The following is a 24,018-nucleotide window of genomic DNA, read 5'->3' as shown; positions in this document are numbered from 1 at the left end:
AAAACCACCGTCCGCCCTACCCGGGGCAAAATAATTGTTGCCCCAAATCGGGCTAAAAACGGAGAGGGGAGATTTTACGTTTAAATATCTTTGAGTGACATGTAAGATATAAATCATGTTTTTAACTATAGGATTAAGCGTAATGTCTTTGAGTTTATTATATTTATCAGAATATACATATGTAGGAAGTGGAAGCCTAAGAGAGAGAGACTCAATAGTTCTCAATGCGGGGGGCTTTTCTGCAACATACTAGAACATTATAGTTCTTAACTGGGCTGCCCAGTAATACCAAACCATGTTAGGACATTGCAGCCCTCCTGCATCAAAGGGCAAGTACAAAAGTGATAAGCTTGTTATTCCATAAAAACTGATTAAACAGTTTTCTTATTTTAAGGAAAAAGTCTGAGGGGGGTGGCAAGGGGATATTCTGAAACAGATACAGAAGCTTAGGGAGCACGTTCATCTTTAGCATATTTATTCTACCAATCAGTGAAATTTGGAGACTCGACTATCTCTCCACTGATTTGGATATGTCAGTCATAATTGGACTATAATTATGGTTCACCACCTCTTCCAATTTCGGGACAATCTGAATACCTAGATAAGTAAACTGATTCACATTTCTAAAATGGCAGGTGTATTTAGGTGGATTCATACTTTCTTCTGAGTTCAAAAGCATTATAGAAGATTTTGATTTATTGATTTTATAACCAGAAATATGTCCAAATTTTCCAATTAGGTCTAAAATGGCTGGAATAGATTTTCCCAGATTTTTAAGAAAGAGGATCACATCGTCAGCATAAAGAGCTATTCGATGGTCGAGCCCTCCGATCTCTATACCCGTGATCACACAGTGTTCTCTTACAGCAATAGCAAGTGGTTCAATTGCAATTACAAATAAAAGGGGGGATAGGGGGCAACCTTGTCTACAACATCTTCCAATCTCAACTGGTTTTGAGATAACAAGCACCAGCATTTTTGACAAGCTGGAGACAGGATAGAGAAAACTGACTGAAACTGTTGCGCTGTTGCGCTGTAAGAACTTGTAAGAAAGTAAGTAAGAACTTGCTTACTTTACAAACTTACTGTAAAGTAAGCAAGTTCTTAATGTGCTCAAGGGATATCATAATGCTATCCAGCCTACACCTAGCTTTACCTTTGCCAGTGATAAGCAATGATCACTGGGGCTGCTTGGGTGGTGGGAGGAGGGTTTTACTACAAAGAAATTAATGTGAACGGAACCTTAAGCTAGAAATGAACATCTACAGTGTACATATGGCTAAAAGGAATTAATTATTAATATGACAACTAACTGAAGGCATGTTAACCCTTTAAGACCTACCATAGAACCAAGTCCGCCAGAGCTTATATTATATTTTTACATGCTGTAGTGCCATTTTTGGGAGCATTTCAAGTTGCTATACATCAATACAACCGTTATAGCCCAAATTTTAATAATATGCATGCATTAAGTGGCATAGTAATTACATAAATTCCAAAAAGTGCAATAAACTACAAAAAAATTGAAAATCGTTTTTGTTTTTTTTAACATATATTTCTAGTTAGAGAAATTTAATAGGCTTATCCCTCAAAACTGTAAATACAAAAAAGTTGCACAAAATAGTTTCCCACCACAGGAAATTTATTTTGAGTGTCTTCATAGTTTTATTTTTGAAATACACCAATTTTTATATACTCCAGGAAAAGCAAAAATAAATATTATAATGCAAATTTGCAAAAAAAAAAACCAGCATATGCATCAAAATAAACTATTTCCAGCAGTGCAATATGAGTCCTAAGCATCCTAGAAACGACACAGAAAGTCATAAAGTCAAACATAACTTTTAAAAACACCAGTATAGGCTCATAAGGCCCTGATAGTAAAAAACTACATTTCCGCAAAATGACATCACTTCCGGTTTCGGGCAGTGCTGATGGACATAGAAAGTGTTATGAACAGCTGATCGAATCGGCAAAGGTTTCTGGAATATTATGTTTTTGTTGCTACAAGTGCTTTTTATGCAGTTTTTGCAAAGCTATATGTGGAAGGAAACTGTGACCGAGGACAAGCTGATGGCATAAGATGTAAGTACAACTCCTCAGGTTTCATATGCAAAAAAAATTATTGCGCTAGCTTACGTGGTTGCAGAGCTACCGTGATTTAAAAATAGTTATGCGCTTCATAGATACAGAGAAAAACCCAACAATCATATGACCCCCTATGAGCAAGCACTTTGGCAACAGTGGGAAGGACAAACTCCCTTTTAACAGGAAGAAACCTCCGGCAGAACCAGGCTCAGGGAGGGGCGGCCATCTGCTGCGACCGGTTGGGGTGAGAGAAGGAAGACAGGATAAAAGACATGCTGTGGAAGAGAGACAGAGGTTAATAACAGATATGATTCAATACAGAGAGGTCTGTTAATACATAGTGAGCGAGAAAGGTGACTGGAAAGGAAAAACTCAATGCATCATGGGAATCCCCCGGCAGCCTACGTCTATTGCAGCATAACTAAGGGAGGATTCAGGGTCACCTGGTCCAGCCCTAACTATATGCTTTAGCAAAAAGGAAAGTTTTAAGCCTAATCTTGAAAGTAGAGATAGTGTCTGTCTCCTGAATCCAAACTGGAAGCTGGTTCCACAGAAGAGGGGCCTGAAAACTGAAGGCTCTCCCTCCCATTCTACTTTTAAATACTCTAGGAACAACAAGTAGGCCTGCAGAGCGAGAGCGAAGTGCTCTAATAGGGTGATATGGTACTACAAGGTCATTAAGATAAGATGGGGCCTGATTATTTAAGACCTTGTATGTGAGGAGCAGGATTTTGAATTCAATTCTGGATTTAACAGGAAGCCAATGAAGGGAAGCCAAAACAGGAGAAATATGCTCTCTCTTTCTAGTCCCTGTCAGTATTCTTGCTGCAGCATTTTGGATTAGCCGAAGGCTTTTCAGTGAGTTTTTTGGACATCCTGATAATAATGAATTACAGTAGTCCAGCCTGGAAGTAATAAATGCATGAACTTGTTTTTCAGTGTCACTCTGAGACAGGATATTTCTAATTTTAGAGATGTTGCGCAAATGGAAGAACGCAGTCTTACATATTTGTTTAATATGTGCATTGAAGGACATGTCCTGGTCAAAAATGACTCCAAGGTTCCTCACAGCGTTACTGGAGGCCAAGGTAATGCCATCCAGAGTAAGAATCTGGTTAGATACCATATTTCTAGGCTTTTCAGGGCCGAGTACAATAACCTCAGTTTTATCTGAATTAAGAAGCAGAAAGTTAGCGGCCATCCAGGTCTTTATGTCTTTAAGACATTCCTGCAGTTTAACTAATTGGTGTGTGTTATCTGGCTTCATGGACAGATAGAGCTGGGTGTCATCAGCATAGCAGTGAAAATGTATGCTATGTCTTCTAATGATACTGCCTAAGGGAAGCATGTATAATGTAAACAGAATTGGTCCTAGCACTGAACCCTGTGGAACTCCATAATTAACCTCAGTGTGTGAAGAGGACTCTCCATTTACATGAACAAATTGGAGTCTATTAGATAGATATGATACAAACCACTGCAGTGCAGTACCTGTAATACCTACAGCATGTTCTAATCGCTCTAATAGGATATTATGGTCGACAGTATCGAATGCTGCACTAAGGTCTAGCAGGACAAGCACAGAGATGAGTCCACTGTCAGAGGCCATAAGAAGATCATTTGTAACCTTCACTAAAGCTGTTTCTGTGCTGTGATGAGCTCTGAAACCTGATTGAAACTCTTCAAATAAACCATTCCTCTGCAGATGATCTGTTAGCTGTTTGACAACTACTCTTTCAAGGATTTTTGATATGAAAGGAAGGTTGGAGATTGGCCTATAATTAGCTAAGACTGCTGGGTCTAGAGATGGCTTTTTGAGTAAAGGTTTAACTACAGCCAGCTTGAAGGCCTGTGGTACATAGCCGATCATTAGAGATAGGTTGATCATATTTAAGATCGAAGAATTAATTAATGGCAGGACTTCTTTGAGCAGTTTTGTAGGAATAGGGTCTAAAAGACACGTTGATGGCTTGGAGGAAGTAATTATTGAAGTTAACTCAGAAAGATCAATTAGAGAAAAAGAGTCTAACTTAACATCAATGGTACTAAGAGTAGCTGTAGATAATATTACATCTGTGGGATGATTACTGGTAATTTTTTCTCTAATGATAAAAATTTTATTTGTGAAGAAGTTCATGAAGTCATTACTAGTTAACGTTAAAGGGATGGTTGGCTCAAAAGAGCTCTGACTTTTTGTCAGCCTGGCTACAGTGCTGAAGAGAAACCTGGGGTTGTTCTTATTTTCTTCAATCAGTGATGAATAGTAAGATGTTCTGGCTTTGCGGAGGGCTTTCTTATAAAGCAGCAAACTATTTCTCCAGGCTAAATGATGATCCTCTAAATTTGTGACACGCCATTTCCTCTCCAGATTACGAGTCATCTGCTTTAGGGTACGTGTTTGAGAATTATGCCACGGAGTCAGGTACTTCTGATTAGAGACCTTAGTTTTCACAGGAGCTACAGTATCCAGAGTCGTACGTAGTGAGGAGGTGAAATTATTAACAAGATAATCGACTTCTGTTGGGGTAGCGTTCAGATAGCTGCTCTGCTCTATGTTGGTACAGGGCATTGAAGATGATAACAGTGGGTGGATTATATTCTTAAACTTAGTTACAGCGCTTTCAGAAAGACATCTACTTTAATAAAGTCTACTATCCACCGCTGTGTAATCAATTATTGTAAATGTAAATGTTATCAGGAAATGATCAGACAGGAAAGGGTTTTCAGGAAACACTTTTAAATGTTCAGTTTCTATGCCATATGTTAAAACAAGATCTAGAGTGTGATTAAAGTGGTGGGTGGGTTCTTTTACATTTTGAGAGAAACCAATTGAGTCTAATAACAGATTAAATGCCATGTTGAGGCTGTCATTTTTAGCATCTACATGGATGTTAAAATCACCCACAATAATTATTTTATCTGAGCTCAGAACTAAATTAGATATAAAGTCTGAGAAATCAGACAGAAACTCTGTGTAAGGCCCAGGTGGACGATAGATGATAACATCAGTCAAGCTTTATAGTGTGAATAAAGTAAGTCGTTAAAGAGTAAATAAAGGTACTGGCACAGAGGCTAATATGGCTCCCATTGCTGCTACTGCTTGGCTATTGACGGTGGGACAAGATCCAACTTTACCATTTAAATATTGTTCTATAGATTTCTATTCAGGATTATTTGACTGCAATGGCTTCTCTCCATAATGTCTCTAATAGCAAACATCAGTAGTTCTAAGACCAAAGGACCAGTAAGGCTTGAAAGTGCACCAATACTCTGAGCCCCTCCTGAATGACCTTGTGGCAATCACTGAGAATACAAACCAGCATCAATCATGGGTAAATCAACATCGCTTTCACAGAGAGCTCTCTGTTCACCCCAACAGATCAGTACAGCACTTGGGCCATTGCAGATGCTCCACCAGTCCATCTGTAAATCCCTCTCCACCCTCCCTTTGCTAATGAACAAGTCCATGAGGTAATTATTTTCCTCAACATGGGCCTGCAGTTCATTCCCAACCCTGAGTGGACGCTCCACCCTCTTCCAGCTGCGATCCATGGCCTCAGACTAACCACTTCCAAATTTGAAGCTTGGAAATAAAATTAAAAAAATCTGTGATTTTATTTGGAGTAGCAGAATCAGAAATTGGGACAGTGGCATATCCTGACACACTACCCAAAAGCACCACTGTGTGAACTCACATTAAAAAATAAAAATGTATCTTCAGGTTTAGTAGCTGTTATCTCATAGCTAAACCCTCAGCATGAATGCCAAAACTTTTATGCCTTAAACCGGGGGAAAAAACAACCTTATTCACTCTTAAATTAAGAAAACCAGTAGGAGTTTTTTTGTATTTCAGCACACACACACAAGTGCACACACGCTCACACTATAGGACCTCATTACCCTGAAGTGTTTCAGATAAAACCAGCTGAGAATAACTAAAGTCATTTCTCTTCTCCTCCTCCGCCCCACGCCGCTCTCTTCCCACCATTTCTCCTGTCTCAGCAGATATCAGAACAGAGCAGGGAGAAGACAACTTTCTTGCTTTTTGAAGCGAAAATGTGACACTCTCGGGAGGTCCGCGTTGCGGCCGACAGAGTAGCAAGGGGACGGTGCTCTGTTTCTCCATCTCTCCTGCATCTCATCTGCCTCACATGAGCCTACCCACACCCGCACACATGCACAGCCAGGCTGTAATCTCTTTGGTCTGCTCATCGGCCTTTTATGTTTTCCCCAGAGTCCTCCCAGCATGCTGCAGTTGGGCATGTCCTGCTTTACTGAGCATTGGAAGAATCAGAAACAGTATCTTATCAATCTGTTCATTTTATTCCAGGTCGATCGTTTCGCTTTGCGTTTTGGAATGGACTCCAAACTGAAGCGAGCAAAGCAGAAATCTTCTGTTAGCCCCTGTCCTCAGGGATGCGGTTTCTCTTTGCACGACAGCGACCAGCACGATGCCTGGCCTGTCTGCCTGGTATCATCAAAGATGAGCTTGTGGGGCCTTTTCGGGTTGAGGATGGAGTCAAGCTCAACTCCCAGTCCTACTGCCAGTTTCTGGAAGACACCTTCTTCAAGCAGTGGTACAGGAAGAAGTCTGCATCCTTCAAGAAAAACATGATTTTCATGCAGGACAATGCTCCATCACACGCGTCCAAGTACTCCACAGCGTGGCTGGCAAGAAAGGGTATAAAAGAAGAAAAACTAATGACATGGCCTCCTTGTTCACCTGATCTGAACCCTATTGAGAACCTGTGGTCCATCATCAAATGTGAGATTTACAAGGAGGGAAAACAGTACACCTCTCTGAACAGTGTCTGGGAGGCTGTGGTTGCTGCTGCACGCAATGTTGATGGTGAACAGATCAAAACACTGACAGAATCCATGGATGGCAGGCTTTTGAGTGTCCTTGCAAAGAAAGGTGGCTCCTCTGCCGACGCAAGAGACCGGCGCCCACTGTTGAAGTGGGTGTGCCGCCAACGAGAGCACATTCTCCGGCCCGAGCTCCACACCAGTCGGCCTGGAGCAAAGACCCACCCTCGGGCCCCCGGCGGGACCCGACGCCCAGGAGGAAGAAGCCGAAGCCCTCCTAGCTGTGGTTTCGAGTGGAGAAGGGGTCCAGCAGCAGGGAGACCTTGCTTTTACCCCTCTGTTGCTGCCCAAGAGGTGCCGCTTAAGTTCTGTTCAGGTTGTCAGCCCCAGAAGGCACTGCACTTTCCTAACACTGTCTCCCAAGCACAAAACCCCTGCACACAAAATGCCTCAGGTAACTCCCTGTTCAGGTGTGTTAAATGTTCAGGTGACCATATCGCGTGTTCCCGCTGTTTTTCATTGTTGTGCCCCAGAAAAGGTGCCTCCAACAAAATGTATGAATGTACATGTTTCCATGTTACAATCAATAAAGAGTGTTGTTTATTCTCAAACAATCACAAATGCTCAGCCTGCAGGCAGAATGAGCCAGGTCAGGCAGGTGATGCAGTCCCCTGCAGACACACTGAGGGGGCGACAACGCCCCGCCGACGGTGCTGCAGGTCAGCCGGCTGGCTGCTCACTTCCCTCAGTGGCGCGCTTGCTCAAAATGCGGTCCTCAAATGCGTCCTTCATTTAAGCCCTGTGTTTCTTCTCGTCAGTGTTGTAGTCTCCCTCATGGCTGTGTTTCCCTGTGTATTAGTTATCCATGTCCCAGTTTAGTTTAGTTATATTTTTCGTGCCATTCTGCAATAAAGCAGCTTTTTGAGTTTAATTCCTGTGTGGTGAGTTTTGCGTTTGGGTCCTTCCAGCCGCGCACGTTTGTCGGAGCACAGAGTGGCCGGGTTCATCGCTGCCTCGCTCAGTTTCAGTTGGGACGCAGACTGTGTTTCCAGACGATATTAAGCTTGTTGGGCATGATGGCATCTATGATCGCCGTAGTGCCACTTGGACTGTTAAAAATGAGAACGTTTCAACCAGTGGCGGAGCGGGGGGGTGGCTTACTGAGCTTAAGCCCGGGTTGTTTTTTCAGAAGCCCGGGGTCTTTTGGAGTGTAATTTTTTCATAGTAAGATGCCTGGCTGACAACTGTATAAAGCAAAAAACTACACACAATATTTGAAGCACATAGTGCACACTGTGGGAATTTACGACTGTGCGTAAATCTCCCCTAATATTGGTATGATCCGAGCTCAGGCACTAAGCGGGGCAGGGCAGCTGCTGCCTACGAGTGAGCTGTTGGAGAAACGGAGCTAGGCAGACAGATGAGAACTGAAGTTTGAGCAGGTACCAAAGCAAATCATTCGTACTGTACAAAAAATGTAAATATGACGGTGTATCACGAAAGATTGATATCAAACACTTGACCCATATTACGTTACTTGCTCTTCGAGTGAATCAACAAATGGCGAAATGAAAAGCCGAACAACAACAACGCTGTTTCTTTAGAGAGTCTTAGCTTACATGTGTGTTTATTTCATATTTTCAGTTGTTACCCTCCACGGCTAAATAAATCGGTTTCAGTAATGCACTGATGAACACAACAATGGACATTAGAGGGTTCTTTCAAAGAAAAAACTTGTTCAGTATATTTCTATGCAAAACAAGAGGAATTTCAATACACAGCAGTGTATTCACAGTTGAAACCAGATATTTACATACACCTTATGGAAAACACAATAAATTTTCTTTACTGTACAACATAAATTTAGAGTAAACTTGTTTTGTTTTGGATAAATAAATATTTAAATATCTTTTGAATTAGTTAAATGTCAGAATAAAGACAGACAGAGCTATCTATTTTTTATCACTTTCATCAAATTTTGAAGTACATATACACCAAGTTTATTGTTAATTAATAAGAAAACTCCAGACGATTCCATTCTGAGCTGAAGAAGCTTCTGATAGGTTAGTAGACTCCATGTGAGTAAATTGGTGGCACACCTGTGGATGCATATAAGGCAAAACACAGAGCCTGTTTCTTTGACATGGGAAAATCAAGAGATGTCAACCAAAACACCAGAAAAAGAATCGTGGAGCTCCATAACTGTGGCTCAATTTTGAATACAATTTGGTGCCATTTACAATTAAGAAATACAGATAATTTCTCTCCTTACTCTTAAAGTTAACAAATGTGTTTTTATATTTTCAATCTAAAAAAATAAACATTTAGTCTAATTTGATGTTACAATTAAAAAGTGTTTGTGTTTTGATCTGAAGAGTGTGTAAATATCTGGTTTCAACTGTATATTTGATGATTGTCAGCACAAAGAGGGAGAGAGAGGAGCAGAGAGGGAACAAGAGCAGGTGAGACACACATGTTAGTCAAATGGTTATTTACCAAAAGTATCACCGTATCATAAGTACTCATGTATCTCTTACCTAGTGTTTCTTTTTAGGTTTGCTATTTTTCAAATTCTACATTTGTTAAGTTATGCAGGCTTGTTTGCACAACAAGGCTAAATAATTATATAAACTTTTCTCAATCTAAATAGTGTACTATTAGAATAAGTGTAGTGCAGGTCTATGATGATTTTTAGTGCTACTATCATCTAGTTCTGATTCTGGTTCTGTCTTGGTTAAATCCTAAGTAGTCCTGATTTTGAACTGTTGTAGTCCTGTTTTAGTTTTGGATCAGTTCTGGGTCTGGTTGAATTGGGGTTTAGTCCTCGTGTCTTGATACAGCCCTGATTTTGTTCTGCCTTGCCGCTTAATTAAAAAACTAGTTTAAGGTGTCCTGCATATGTGATATATATTTTTCCCTATATGAAGTCATTCTTTTTTGAACAAAACTCAAAACAGAGCCATTTAATCTTTCAGTCATTTCTAAACCCCCCTCCCAAAAAAAAAATCCCACATGCATACTACCCTTTAGGGCTAAGCCCCGGGTGTTTCAAATGTCTGGCTCCGCCTCTGGTTTCAACGCTGGACTCTCTCACACCGTTTGTGTGCATCACGTCACCTCCGGAGGAGGCTGCCGGTAACCGTGTCTTGCATGCTAGCTCGCAGTCCTTGGAGGGAGCCCAGGCTGCTGCATCAGGGCTCTCGGATTGGGAGGGTGTTGTTTTGCAAGGTGGTGTCCACAGATGCTGCCCTAAGAGGATGGGAAGCGCTGTGCGAGGGTGCATCAGTGAGAGGGATCTGGCCTGCAGCCCAGCGCCAGCTGCACATCAACCACTTAGAGCTGTTAGCAGTGTTCTTAGCTCTAAAGCATTTCCGTCCAGTCCGGGAGGGCCACCATGTCTTAGTCAGGACGGACAGTTCAACAGTGGTGTCCCACATAAACAGGCAGGGAGGAACACGCTCTCTTCCCCTGTTGAAGCTGTCTCGCTCTCTGCTGTTATGGTGCAGTGTTCATTTTCTGTCTCTAAGAGCCACCCATGTCCCGGGCCACCTGAACCTGGGGCCGGACCTTCTCTCCAGGGGGGGTCCTCTGGTGAAAGAATGGAGGTTACACCCTTTAATAGTGGCTCAGATTTGGGATCTATTTGGCAAGGCGCAAATAGATCTTTTTGCTTCCAGGGTAAATACTCACTGCCCCCTGTTCTTCTTCATAATCGACCACGATGCACCCTTGGGCTTGGACGTGCTAGCGCACCAATGGCCAGACGTGCTCCTGTATCCATTTCCCCCAGTGGAAATGATATCTCCAGTTCTAGAGAGTGCGTCGGCATTCCCCCTCTCTGATTCTAGTGGCCCCTTGGTGGCCCACAAGGTCGTAGTATGCAGAGATAATCAGCCTGCTAGCAGCGAGTCCTTGGGAGCTTCCTCTCCGCAGGGATCTCCTCTCTCAGGCGGGAGGAGAAGTGTTTCATCCGCGCCCAGATCTGTGGCGCCTTCATGCTTACCTGCTGAGAGGTTAAACTCGATTGCTAAGGGTTTGCCACCTAGTGTGATAGCGACAATTCAGAGCACTAGGGCCTCATCTACTAGAGGCTTGTACGCTTACAAATGGCGAACCTTCGAGCAATGGTGCCAGGACTGCCACACTCTCCCATTTCAGTGCTCTATTGTGGATGTTTTGACATTCCAGGAGCTGCTGGATAAGGGCCTTTCATTTTCGACAGTTAAGGTTTATTTAGCAGCTATATCTGCTTGTCATATTGGCTTTGACGGGGTGACATTTGGTGCACATCCCCTTGCCATACGTTTTCTAGAGGAGTTCACCGGCTGAGGCCCGTGCTTAAGTCCAGTGTCCCTGCTTGTGCCTTGTCTTTGGTGCTTCTCGCTTTGGCTTCGGCAAAGCGAGTGGGTGACCTTCATGCGCTGTCTGTGCATCCCTCCTGCACACAGTTCTCTCCCGATGGCCACAAGGTCGTATTGCGTCCAAATGCTGCCTATTTTCCCAAGATCATGCCTGCATCTTATAGCTCAATGGAGTTTGAGTTGCTGAGCTTTTGCTCCCCTCCTTTTGCATCTGAGGAGCAGAGGAGGATGTATTCTCTTTGTCCAGTGCGTGAGCTACGCACCTACATTGAGCGCACTCAGAATGTGCGTTTAAGTGACCAGCTGTTTGTCTGCTTCGCTAATCCAAATAGAGGTAGAGCTCTGTCCAAACTGAGGCTGTCCCACTGGATTATAGAAGCTATCTCACTGGCATATGGCACCAGAGGTCTTGCTTTGCCCCACGGGGTGAGAACTCATTCCACCAGGGGGATGGCAACCTCATGGGCTCTTTTTAAAGGGGTGCCTGTAGCTGATATTTGTGCGGCAGCTAGTTGGGCATCACCGCACATTTTTGTGCAGTTTTATCGGTTGGACGTTACAGCCCCTTCGGTGGCTCATGCTGTCCTTTCTGCTGGGTCTACCACTCACTAAGGATGCGGTGGTCCGATTCCGGTTTGGTGGCTGCTCTGCGGGGTGTGTATATATGTCCCATACTTATGTGTTGTACCGAGTGAATCGACTGAAAGGGAACGAATAGTTATGTCTATAACTTCTGTTCCCTGAAGGAGAGGAATGAGGTACAACACAAGGTGGCCCCACTGAGCAGTTTGGCTCGGTGAAGAGCGGCTATCGAACTGAGAGATGACTGTGATGACAGCGGCTATATGTGCAGGCGGGGCCGTGCGCGTGTCATCACACGTCATCTGCCTTAAAGGCGTGAATAAAGGCTTCTTCAGCCAGGACACGCGAGGGCGTGATATCCCATACTTATGTGTTGTACCTCGTTCCTCTCCTTCAGGGAACAGAAGTTATAGACATAACTATTCAATTCATATTTTCAAGTATGTTATTGCAACTCTTTAAACATTAACCCTGGCTAGGGTTATGTAATAAACCAGAACGTCAATGATGTTAGCAGTTCATTTGGCTCACAATACATGAGATACAAGAGAGTTTATTGCCCATAAAATGACAATTGTGAACTAGACCACAATTTGGGTAAGGACCCATTAGGTGATTAAATAAATTCAATTCTGACCAATACTGTAGAAGTAAAAGTTCTTGAGGACTTCGAATGGATGGATGGATAGATGGATGAACGGGCAGATGGACGGATGGTGGTTTGGGTTAAAATATCACGACTGCTAATGCTTACAAAGCTCCATTTTATTGCTTGCAAGGCTAACACATTCTCTCTGAGGAGTCTGAACAGCTGCAGACACCAAACAGAGATAAACATGCGTTTCAAAATCACCCTGTCACCCAAAAAAATTCAACAATTTGACTCAATAAACAAAAAAACAATAAAAATAGATTACTCGTCCTCACAGCAAAATGTGAAACTGTCATGTAAAACCAGAGTTGAGTGGAGCATGAGACTGACAATGTTTGCATGTTGCTGGTACAAAAAAATTAATATTTAGTAGACAAAGAAATATAATGAAGACTACATTGTTGGTGTGACAGAAGAGGATGCTGGGAATAGGGTGAGATGGAGGAAGAAGGTCTACTGTGGCAACTCTTAAAGGGAGCAGCCCAAAGAAGAAGAGGAAGAAGAAGTCCACACACTAGCTATACACCAGTTTTTCCTTTCCAGCTTGTTTTGGACTGCTTTTGCCCTCCAGTGCACATGAAAATCAGTTATTGTAAAATTAAAAAAAAAAAAGCCAAACTGCTGTCAGCTCCACAGTTCCACACATCTGTCTGACCCTGGTTTACACAAGGAGTCTCTGAAACAGTGAGGGAGGAGTGGAGGGGTATAAAAAAAACACAACTTCTCTTGTTTCTCTTTTCACTAATTCTCTGAGAGATTACTCTGACCACACAGTTCCCTGCAGTGCATAAAATCCCAGTTAAATAAGCTGCACAGAACAACACTGATCACTGATGCAGCAGTCATTTGTTTATCTGCTCAGAGAGACAGAGATATGTCTGCGTGCTCCGCCAGGCTGATTTTCTCAGCTAATTGCAGCACGGTGGCCTCGTGCATTCAATTCAGAGGCAGAACAAAGCTGAGAGCGTTTGACTCTGATCAGCTGGGACTGAGGACAGCACAGCGCGCACACAAACCCGCTCTGTGTGTGCATGTTTGCACGCAGCGTTTACAAGTAATGATATTTCTTTGGTGTCTGCCTTTGAGTCAAATGGACAGAGTCGGGTGATGAAATAGAAAGCTGAGTGTCCTGATTTACATGTTCTATATCTCCTACTTAGGTTGCTGAGGTTGTAAATAACGTTTATTTCCATAATGATATCTGGATGGATTTTTAAAATTAATTGTCTCTCTTATATATTAGTTGGTTCAATGGCTAAAAAACAAAAGAGATTAAAATTTTAATCAGGAACTAAACATACTGGGTACTTTCTGCTTATTAAATGACTTCAAGGATTATATAATACTTAAAAGATCAGACAGGTGAATTTTTTATTGTCAGTAACATACTTTCTGACTCCTCTGCCCTGTCTGTGGCACGCTGCCCTTAATCCGCGTATTAATACTGAAGACGAAAGTCTTAAAAAGCGGATCACAAATATTACTTTTTATTGTTTTTAAAAGAGGATCTGTAATAAACCGGGCACACTAGTTTTTCGAAAACATTAGCAGAGCAAGAGTGCATTCTAATAAGGATTATTTAGCTGTATGTGAATCATCTTTGCTGAGTTTTTTTTAGCGTTCTCTGTCAACTGCTACTTGAGCACACTGCTCGTGTTTATTGAATTGACTGTGAAGTAGAAGGGTGTGGCTTATTGTTTATTCATTTATTTATTTTTTGTAATCTTCGGCAGGTCTTTTGCAACACTGAAAGCACTTGGAAGATTTTGTTCTAGTGGAAATCGAATATAGAAAGTTGCCATCCTTCACAAATGTGCGAGTCTGCTTTGTTGGTTGAGTCAGCAGCAGACTACAGTACCCAACAGAGGCGACTCAAAATACTACAAAATGTTCTTTAAAACCACACTGCACACACAGATGATCCATAATATAGGCAGCAGAATGACTTATTGAGTCCTTGTTGTAAAACTCCAAGCTGTATTTTGAATTTAAGCAGGAGAAGAAAAAAAGACAAATGGCATTCTTAAGGACATAATCAGTAAAATACTGTCTGTGCAGAGAACAGAAGCTACTACTACAACTGGGACTAAGAATTCAGCTCGCACGTAATCTCACATTTTGTTCCACCTCCACTAAAAGCCGGCAGATAAAAATGCCACGGCTCCTGGAAACAGATGACAGGTGCCACAGTCGAGCCCAGATAAAACTGATGAGGAGGCATTATCTTCTTTTATGAAGCAGAGCTTCTTTTTCTTTCTTCCTGTAAAGCACACGACTGGTTGGACAGGAAGGATTGCAGCATCAGGGGAACGATAGTTAGACTAAGAGTGAAATTAGCTTTGAAAGTGAGGTCTGATATGAGAACGATGACAAAACATATACAGTAACCTTGACTCTTTCTTATAACATTACCTCAGTGTAAAGTAGCCCATTGCCCTCGTAGACTGACTTATTGAATGACGCTACAATAAGGAGCCCCGTTGCTATGGTCACACCATTAAGCTACAGCCTCAGAGATTGTTTTTATGTCCTCGGAAGGAAAAATTAAACAATCGCACGCTGACTTATTCAAGCGTTACAACGAGATGCCATCTTTTATCCTGCATGCCTGCAACAGTACCACAACCGACGAAAGCATTTTTAATCTGAGTGGGACCAACATAGTTAATTAACAATTAATTACGCAAAAGAGACAAGCACAATAAAGAGGTACAATTATGTTAATCGCAAGTGTCGGGGACAAGAAACGAGTTACTGGGATCATGAACCCAAAAATCTCTGCAAATTAGTGCAGGGTGGGTGGTGTCACAAAATTATTATCATGCCAGGCCCAGAATGCAGAGATACTAATAACAGGAGCCTTTAATTTTGAGCAACAACAATAAATTATGAAGGGAACAAAAGACTTATGAAAAGACTGAAAAGATTTTCAGTACAATATAAGTACTTGATTTTGCATCGCAAATATGTAAAACATGAGGCATTTCTTTGAGTTATATACTTGATAACATGTATGTGAAACACAGCATAGTATTTATTATGTGGAATATCTGAATGAATTCTCCATATTGTAGAGAATAAGCAGTGCTCCATTGAGCGAAAAGGGGTGAAAAATGTAGCCACTGGAAAAAAAACACTGCAGTTTCTCTAATGGCCACTTGAAACTGGGTCCAAAAACGAGTTAATCCTCCACCTGTAAAACTCAAAGCTTATTGGCTAACAGCTTCTCAATCAAAATGAAATTTAAGTTTATTTAATTTTCCTTGAAAACAGTGACTGAGCTTATTAACATCAGGAAAATGCAAGCCGAGCTAATGTCCAAGGGTAATTTTCCTATAGACCAGAACTCAATAGGAGCGGAAGTCGAGCAGTCACTTCCAGCTTCCAGGCACTTCTCACAGCCTGAATCCATGTCCATCTTTTATAAAGTTATATCATAATGTCTGTGATACAATAGGGATCTACTGCTTCATCATAAAATTTTACTGTGAACTTTAATCTGCTCTCCGTAATTATAATATAACTATAAAATCAAAATGGATTTAGTTGCAGGACGATATTCAGGTATTTTGGGCATACTTTATGTTTATTGGAACACACTGAATCTTTTCCAGTACACTGCTTGACACATTTATTAGACCACCATCCAGTGTAATGTTTATGCAGCAGCTGCTCTAAATTAACAGTACCGGTAATTACCAAAATCATTTGTTATCTTTCTGTAATGGTAAATCCACATTTAAACAGTATCTATGAATTTAGAAAAGTTTATTATTTTACAGAAAAAAGTAATGTTTGCACTTATGTTTGAAGTCCAGGGTACCTGCTTTAATTTGAGAATAAAAATGTGAATTCAACGTAAAATGGTTAAATAGCTTTTGAACAATTTCTAAAATATTTGTATTTTCTTGTTTTTATGTCAGGTGGTCAAATAAATGTGTTCAGCACTGTATATTGAAAGTTGTATTGGTGGGATTTGGCCTTATGGCCTTATGAAAGGAAAATAACGAGGACTGACATAAAAATATTATTAGCCACAAGTTGAGTTTAATTTCCAAAAAACCCTTTTATGATTATTGGAACTGACTCCTAGTATAATTAATATCAAAACTACAACTCTTCTGTGAATTCTACTGTCTTAATAAAGAAAGGTAAATGCACACTGACTGGTGATTCACTTTATATTGATTTTGTGTTTTATTACTCTTTTCTAAACCTATTATCTGTAGAATGCAAGTTTGTGCTTTAATAACTTTGAACCAAGTTTCTTTATGTACTTTTATATTACTTAGAATTCAAAAGCAAAAGGAAGCCAGTTGAAATGGAGGGCATGGTGGTTTCGAATGTACAATCCTTCACCTGTCACCGCGAGGGCAAGAAAAGTAGGAGAGTGTATGTGTGCTTGTGAGTTTGGATGTGAGCAGACAGAGCGAGCTGACCAACTGCCCCAGAGAGCAGAGTCTTCAACAAAACTGTGTGTGTGTGTGTGTGTGTGTGTGTGTGTGTGTGTGTGTGTGTGTGTGTGTGTGTGTGTGTGTGTGTGTGTGTGTGTGTGTGTGTGTGTGTGTGTGTGTGTGTGTGTGTGTGTGTGCAGATACAGATCATCTTCTTACAGGTTCTCTCTGAATTTGTTTTCATGTGGGACCTGAGCCACTGCAACACAGGAAAATCTGTGTGGGCGCATTTTTTATTCAATATTTGCAAAACTTTGATTATAAGCAACAGTGGCAGAACCACAAATATGCTCATACATTTGTTGGCAACACATGCCATTAAAATGCAGGACTGCTGTGTTTTTTGGTGCCTTGCAGGCAATAGATGAATCCCCTCCGGCTAGTACAACTGCATATGTAATGTAGTGTTAGGAGCTGCACAGGAAATGTGGGCCTAAGATTTTGTGTTTATTTAACAACGTAAGCTTGGATTTTAAAAAAAAGTATGGACACTTTGCAATATAGACAAAATAAATCTTACACAATATAAATGTTGCATTTTACCAGACAGCTGCACACGTTGAGTGAAAAGCAGCATAGATGTGTTATTGTTTTACAGAAAGTTAATACAGTGGACCAAGTTACTTAACATTTGTGTGGTTAATAGAAGTTATACAGAATTAAGCTTTATGTGTTAACCTATGTAGCACTTCAGCAAACAGAAAACTTTAAAAGTATATAGTTTAAGAAAATTAACTTTGGTGCTGGTGATCAGTGTGGTTTCAGACATTGTTAAGCATTTAATGTTAAAAACAGACTTGTCATATTATTAACACAACAATAAAGAACTGGCAGAATTTACAGAGTGCCTCTAAAGCTGACCTTCAACCTCTACATACACATAACCATACATTTGGCAGACTCAGTAGTCTCCCACATGATGTAAGATGTTACTGGTACTAACTCATTTTTATACGTATTAACTTTGACTGCCCTTGTAGTTTAAAACTACAGTTTTATTCCCCTACTTCAAGTTTAGTCTTAAAGCTCTGATCGTTTTTTTGTAATGCTCCAAAGCTTTTTTATATTTAGGGCTCTCTCTGATTTTCTTTAATTATTTGCTCTTTGTCATCTTCTAGCTTCTTCAGGCTTTATTTTAATTACTGTGTGTGTGTGTGAGAGAGAGAGAGAGCGAGAGAGAGAGAGAGAGAGAGAGAGAGAGAGAGAGAGAATCCCGGGTTCAAATCTGCCACTAAAGCCAGTTACTGCATCTGTTTTTCCTGGTCTTTCTCCCAGATCTCCAGCTCTTATTAAAAATAATGGCTAAAAAGCCCCAAAATATGTATACTACTAAACGTTGTTAACGAGGGAAATCTATTTAACAGTGAGAGGAAAAAAAATAAAATCGGGAAGCACTGTATGTTTTATTTCAGCCAGATACCATTTGAGTATTATCTGACAGCTACAGGAAAGTGTAGGGTAAACAGCAGGGACTGGGTTTATATTTATCATTGTTAGGTTTTAAAGAAGTTCTTATTTGGCTCTCTGTGCATTCACTGTGTGGACCAGTGTACCTCTTAAAGCGCTATATCATTAGTTCTAAATAACAGAATGATGACAGTCATTACTTCAGGTTAAATTAATAAGCAAGAGATGAAGTAATAAATGACAGCTTTCCTGCCAAGAAATGTAGTTCAAATACAACACAAACGATTAAAGCAAAGTTTACTCTGTAATTTGAAATCAAAATTATATTTTCTTTACTGGAAATGTTTAGTAGTTCCAAATATAACTTTTCGGTCTCTTTAATGACTAAAAATTTCCATCAGTGTCAGCCCTGAACAAGCTATATCAGTTGATCCCAGTAAGCAACGGTTAGAATCTCTTGAAAACAAGATCTCAAACTTAATGAGACCCAATCAGTGGTTGCGGGAGAGAGGCTTAGTTTAAGTATCTCAGGATCTTATTCATAATTGACAGGAAGCTGGAGTGCGATGTGAGTAATGTCACGGTTGTGTCATTATGAAGAGACAGCTGAGCTAGAAGCTGAAACTTCCTACTTATCAGAGTATCTACCTTCCAGCTCTCACCTAAGGTCATGAAATTTGGGTGATGAAGGAAAGAATAAGATTGCGAATAAAAGCAGCTAATATGAGTTTCCTCCATGGGGTGTCCAGAGCTCTTACAGATAGGGTGAGGCTATCTGTAAGAGCCCCAGCTTCATCGTATCAAAAGGAGTTAGTCGAGTTGGATTGGGCATCTGATCAGGATGTCTCCTGGGCGCCTCCCTTTGGAGGTTTTCTGGGGATACATCTAAATGGGAGTTTACAGGTATATACAAAAAACCTGCTGCCTGCTGCAGAAGTTACATATGTCATCTGGCCTGGAAACCCCTTGGGATTCACCTGGAGAAACTGCAAAGTGTTTGTGGTTACCCTGCTGTCAACTTTAGATAAGCAGAAAAGATGATGGATGGATGGATGGATGGACCCTATACTATATAACTTTTCATTCAAAATTTTAAGAAACTTTGACTTTTACCAAAGATTTGTTGTGACATCCATTCTCAAGCAGAGTACACATGGTTGCAGGACAGCTAATAGGACACGAGCAGCAGAAAGGACAGGAAGAAAAAGTAGAGCAGCAGCCTGTTCCAGCTCCATGTCAGCTCTCGCTGTGCGTTGTGGCAGCTGGAGGGTTGTTGCGGTTGTTTTTCTTGGCATTAGAAGTCAGGTAGTGTCTGTTCCCTCCAGCAACTAGTCATGAAATGCGGGAAAAGTTTGAACGGTCTCAGCAGTAGGTGCAGGAAAGTGAAGTCTGCAACATTTAACTTTGTCCTCAAACTGATGGAGCTAAAAGTTTCCACAGGTGTCTGCTGAGGTTTGGGATATTTTTAGAAGCGAGTGGGTAGACTGTAATTACACACTGCACAGACAGGTGAGGAGAGAGGGTGGTGGTGGGGGGGTTAAAAACACACACGAAAAAAACCCTCTCTTTTACACACAAACGTACGCACATACACACGTCTGATTGGCAAGGCTTATCGGATGCGTTTCCATGGTAACTAGACACAGCTGCTTCTATTAAAAGGGAGGAGGTTGAAAAAGGTGAAGAGGGAGAAAGAGAAATAGGGAAGTGAGGGGGAGCACAAATGAAAGAATAACAGAAAGGGGAAAAAAGCCAGCGATAGAAAAATGGCTGAACATATTTCTAATTCAAACCCTGTAATTTACACTCAGCTGGTGACGCACATACTAAAAGCAGTGATTGAGTTAAAGGAAGCGAGGCGGGCAGGTTGGCAGTCAGGTGCTATCTAATCAGCTAGGGGAACAAAACACATTGTAGACAGATGATAAATGAGTTGCTGGGAGTGATTATGACCAATCAAGGCTCCCACTGATTAAAAATAACTGTACTGCAAACTTGCGTGTGCCTTGGCTGTGAGATAAAACTAATTAACATGATCATAAATACGTTGAATAATCTTTAAAACACCACTGACATAAAGAGCATTGACAATTTGCTTGCTAGTTATACAGTACTGTGCAAAAGTCTCAAGCCACCCCTCATTTCTTCATATTTTGTTACCAAGAAGCCAGACTAGTGAAAATAATAGAGCAATAGTTCTTCAGACTTCCTGGTCACCAAAGCCTTCACTTGGACAATAGCTGCTTTTTTACTCATCGTCAGTCCAGTCAGCAATATGTCTATATATTTAAGGCTCTGGACACTGACCAACCAAGCAGTATAAAAGTCACTTAACTCGAGGGGTGAACCATGTTGTTTTGTATTAGCCAGAAAACTTGGCATATCTCAGCATGGTATGCAGTCTATCCTGAAAAAAAAAACCTGAAAAAAAATGGACAAGTGGAAGACAAAAGAGGTGGAAGGCCTAAAGAAAAAACAAAACAAACACCTTTTACAGCAGGTGAACACCATCTGGAAGTAATTTCCATCTCATCAGAAACAGTGCCATATGCCTGTCAAGAAGCCATTGTCATGGAAAGGAAACAGGGAGAAAAGGCTGAAGCATGTCAAATTACACAAGAACTGGGCTCAAAATTGGTGGCAACAGGTCTTATGAAGGGATGAAACCAAATCTGAAATTCAAATCGTTGTCAATATGTACAAAGAAGGTCAGGAGAGATGTGCAACAGATATTTTCATGTGATCACTCAACCTTGATGAAGATATCCATATTATGTCAAATTCAGTGTGCAAAATGACAAGAATGTGATGATAAAGTGAAAACTGTGGCCATGATGGAAATGACCATCCAAAACCTGCATCAAATTTCTCCAAAAACCTGAAAAGGTAACACTGTGACTTAAAGAAAGTAGTAAAAAAATGCAAACAATGATGCCAAACACCTAAAAGCAAAACTTTCAGGTAGCTAAAACAGAAATGAACAGACACAATTCAGTTTTATTTACATATCCCCCATTCACAGAAACAAGGTACTTAAATACTGTAAGATAAAGATGTAAAATATCAAAGGAAAATTGATCAGCTGATCCCCTAATATTGTCTTAGAAATATGAATACCTCATATCTTGTTAGGGACTGGTGCTGAGTATGTGGACTTATATCAGGCTTAACTTTATACTGTAAACTTGCAGTTATGTGGCAATGCATTTCAATCTTGTGATTTAAAACAAATATAATGTACAAGTAAGGGCTAATACAGTGCTTTGTTGGACCCCAAAACTGCAATTTACTCAAATTCAGTGTAAGATAAGGAGCATATGGAGAGTTTACAGCCCGCCCACGCTGTGAAACATTAATGGACAGGGACACATCAACAGAGCCCTGATTACCAACATTCAGCTAAAGCAGCTTTGCGCTTTTATATACTGCAATTTTCCATAATAGGCATAAAAGCCTACAGAGTGCAATGAGTCATGAGTAGGTAGGGATTAGTGCTGGGCCTCAGCTGAGGAACATAAAGTCAAAACCTCATGTATGATTCTGGAACCAGTACTAATAAATAACAGACAAGAAGGAAATAATAGCCAAGGTGAGATCAAGTCACAGGGTTTCCATGCCTTTCTGCTAAATAACTGACATACAATCTTTCAAACATGAGCCACTTCAGGGATGTGTTTAAGCTTTTTAGAAAGACACATAAAAGAAACCCCTAATGCAGGTGCTGGTTGGAAAAGAAAATGCTTGTGAAAGCAGCTAGCAAGACTTTGATCTGTCTCTTTGTACTCATTTCATCATTTTCTACAATAATAGTGGTTTACATATCACTTCAAGCTATAGTGGATAAAATGAGAAAAGTGACAGTCTTTTTCCTGCACTATTTCTTTGTTCTAAGCTCTTCAATCCATTGATATATCTTGATCGTGCGAGGCTGTTTTGTGAGTAGCTGCCTGAGTCTCACCAAGGTGCCATTTGGCAGCTGTGCCTTTGTGCAAGAGCCCTGGTAATATAGGACTGAGACACAACGGTTCAGTTTTACAAGGGGTTCAAGCCACATATAGCAGACAAGACACTGTGATTCACATCCAAATTGGACCTTTGCATTTCAAGTTTTTTTTTAACTTGATGATTTGTTTCATTTTACCTACTTTTTACTGGTTAGATTTAGGCACTAAGTGCTCCTCGGTAAGGTTTGGACACTAAAAGCTATTTGGTTAGGTTGAGTGATTAAAAACCATTTGGTGAGGTGTATGCACTAAAAACTTACTTGTATGGTAACCAAAAAGTTAAGTGCAGCCTTGTGGATAACTGAGGCACATCAGCCGGTTTGATAAAACTGCATTGCTTGACACCCAGGGAACGAGAATGGACTGGGTTTATATGTGATCAAAATAAATCAGTGCTGACTCACGGCTTCATATGCAATTCAAAAGACATTCTCACGTGAAAGTTTACTGCTTAACTCACAGCAGACTCTTTTTTAGTCTTCATGAAGCAGTTTTTGTCTTTCATACAGCTCAACTGATCTGGTCTGTATCTGTGATCAATTGTAGTGTCCTTTCACAGAGCCAAGAGGAGGTGCAGGACTCCTTTCCCCCCATTAAAGTTCTTAAATGGGTTTAGTGAGAGAAAATGTCCAGTTTCAGCACAGTTTTAGTTCATACAACTCATACAACTCAGTCAAACAAATAATCAGTGCTAAATTTAGCACCATCATGCTACCCAAAGCAGATCTCTGCAATTAATTTTAATCACTGTTAATGATACAGCACATATGTGAAAACAGAGCACCCCACATATGGTGACAGGTGAGTGATCGATGTGTGTTTCATTGAGTTTTTCTGCCTCTGCTGTTGCTGCTGCTGTTGAGAATCAGGTCAGATGAGTCACCAGCAGCACAGGCCCAAAGCTACAATCTCGCTCTCTAATCCACTCTCAGCCTGATGTGATAATGTGATCCCATTCAGTCTGCTCTTCTGTTGACTGCTAATGTCTCGCGGTTTGTGCGCTTCTTTACTGCATGGTCATTTGTTTGAGTTAGAGTTTGACAGGTGCACGTGTTTGAAGAATGCCACTGTAAAAGTAAAACTACTGTTGAGTTTGAGCATTTAAGCCTATGAGGAAGGGAAACAGTCTGGTCACAGACATTTGTGTCTGTAAGAGTTGGTTTAGTATAAACTTAGTTGTTTTTCTTAGTCTTTTCTGACAGTTGTTAAGCTGGACGGCATTTTTTCCTGTGGGAAAACATCCTAGTATTGAACTGCTGTTTGGACTAATGTGAAACAGGGTGAAAGTTCAGTGGAGTAGAGATGGATTGGCAGAAATTAATCTGCAACTCTCAGAGGCTTAGATAATCTCTAACCTTCAACAAATAAATCAAAAATGCACCCGAAAGTGCACAATAACACTGAGGTTATGGTGATAAAGTGCTTGCTGTAAATTGGATAACTGAATCATAAAAAAACGCAATCTAAATATTATGGGGCATTTAAAGTATGTCTATTTATTTTAATAACACAAATGAGTATGTTGATGATAAATGTACACAGATTATCCCTAGTGCCAATGTTTTTTTAAAAACAGTAATAAGCTGATGGAATCAAGAAAATAATCAACAATTGTTTACTTATTTATAATTATTGTTGTCATTTCCGAGCAAAAATGCCAAATA

General features: G+C 40.7%; 1 protein-coding gene across 3 annotated transcripts in view; it reads right to left on the bottom strand.

Annotated features, from left to right (window-relative positions):
- The window catches only part of fam184ab (family with sequence similarity 184 member Ab), a 220,904-nt gene that overhangs the window by 164,738 nt on the left and 32,148 nt on the right, over positions 1–24,018 (bottom strand). The window lies entirely within an intron of this gene.

This window comes from Rhamphochromis sp. 'chilingali', assembly GCF_963969265.1.
Source record: "Rhamphochromis sp. 'chilingali' genome assembly, chromosome: 5".
Classification (NCBI taxonomy): Eukaryota; Metazoa; Chordata; class Actinopteri; order Cichliformes; family Cichlidae; genus Rhamphochromis; species Rhamphochromis sp. 'chilingali'.
The sequence above is the reverse complement of the archived record's forward strand: the minus strand, read 5'-3'. Positions and strand labels throughout refer to the sequence as shown.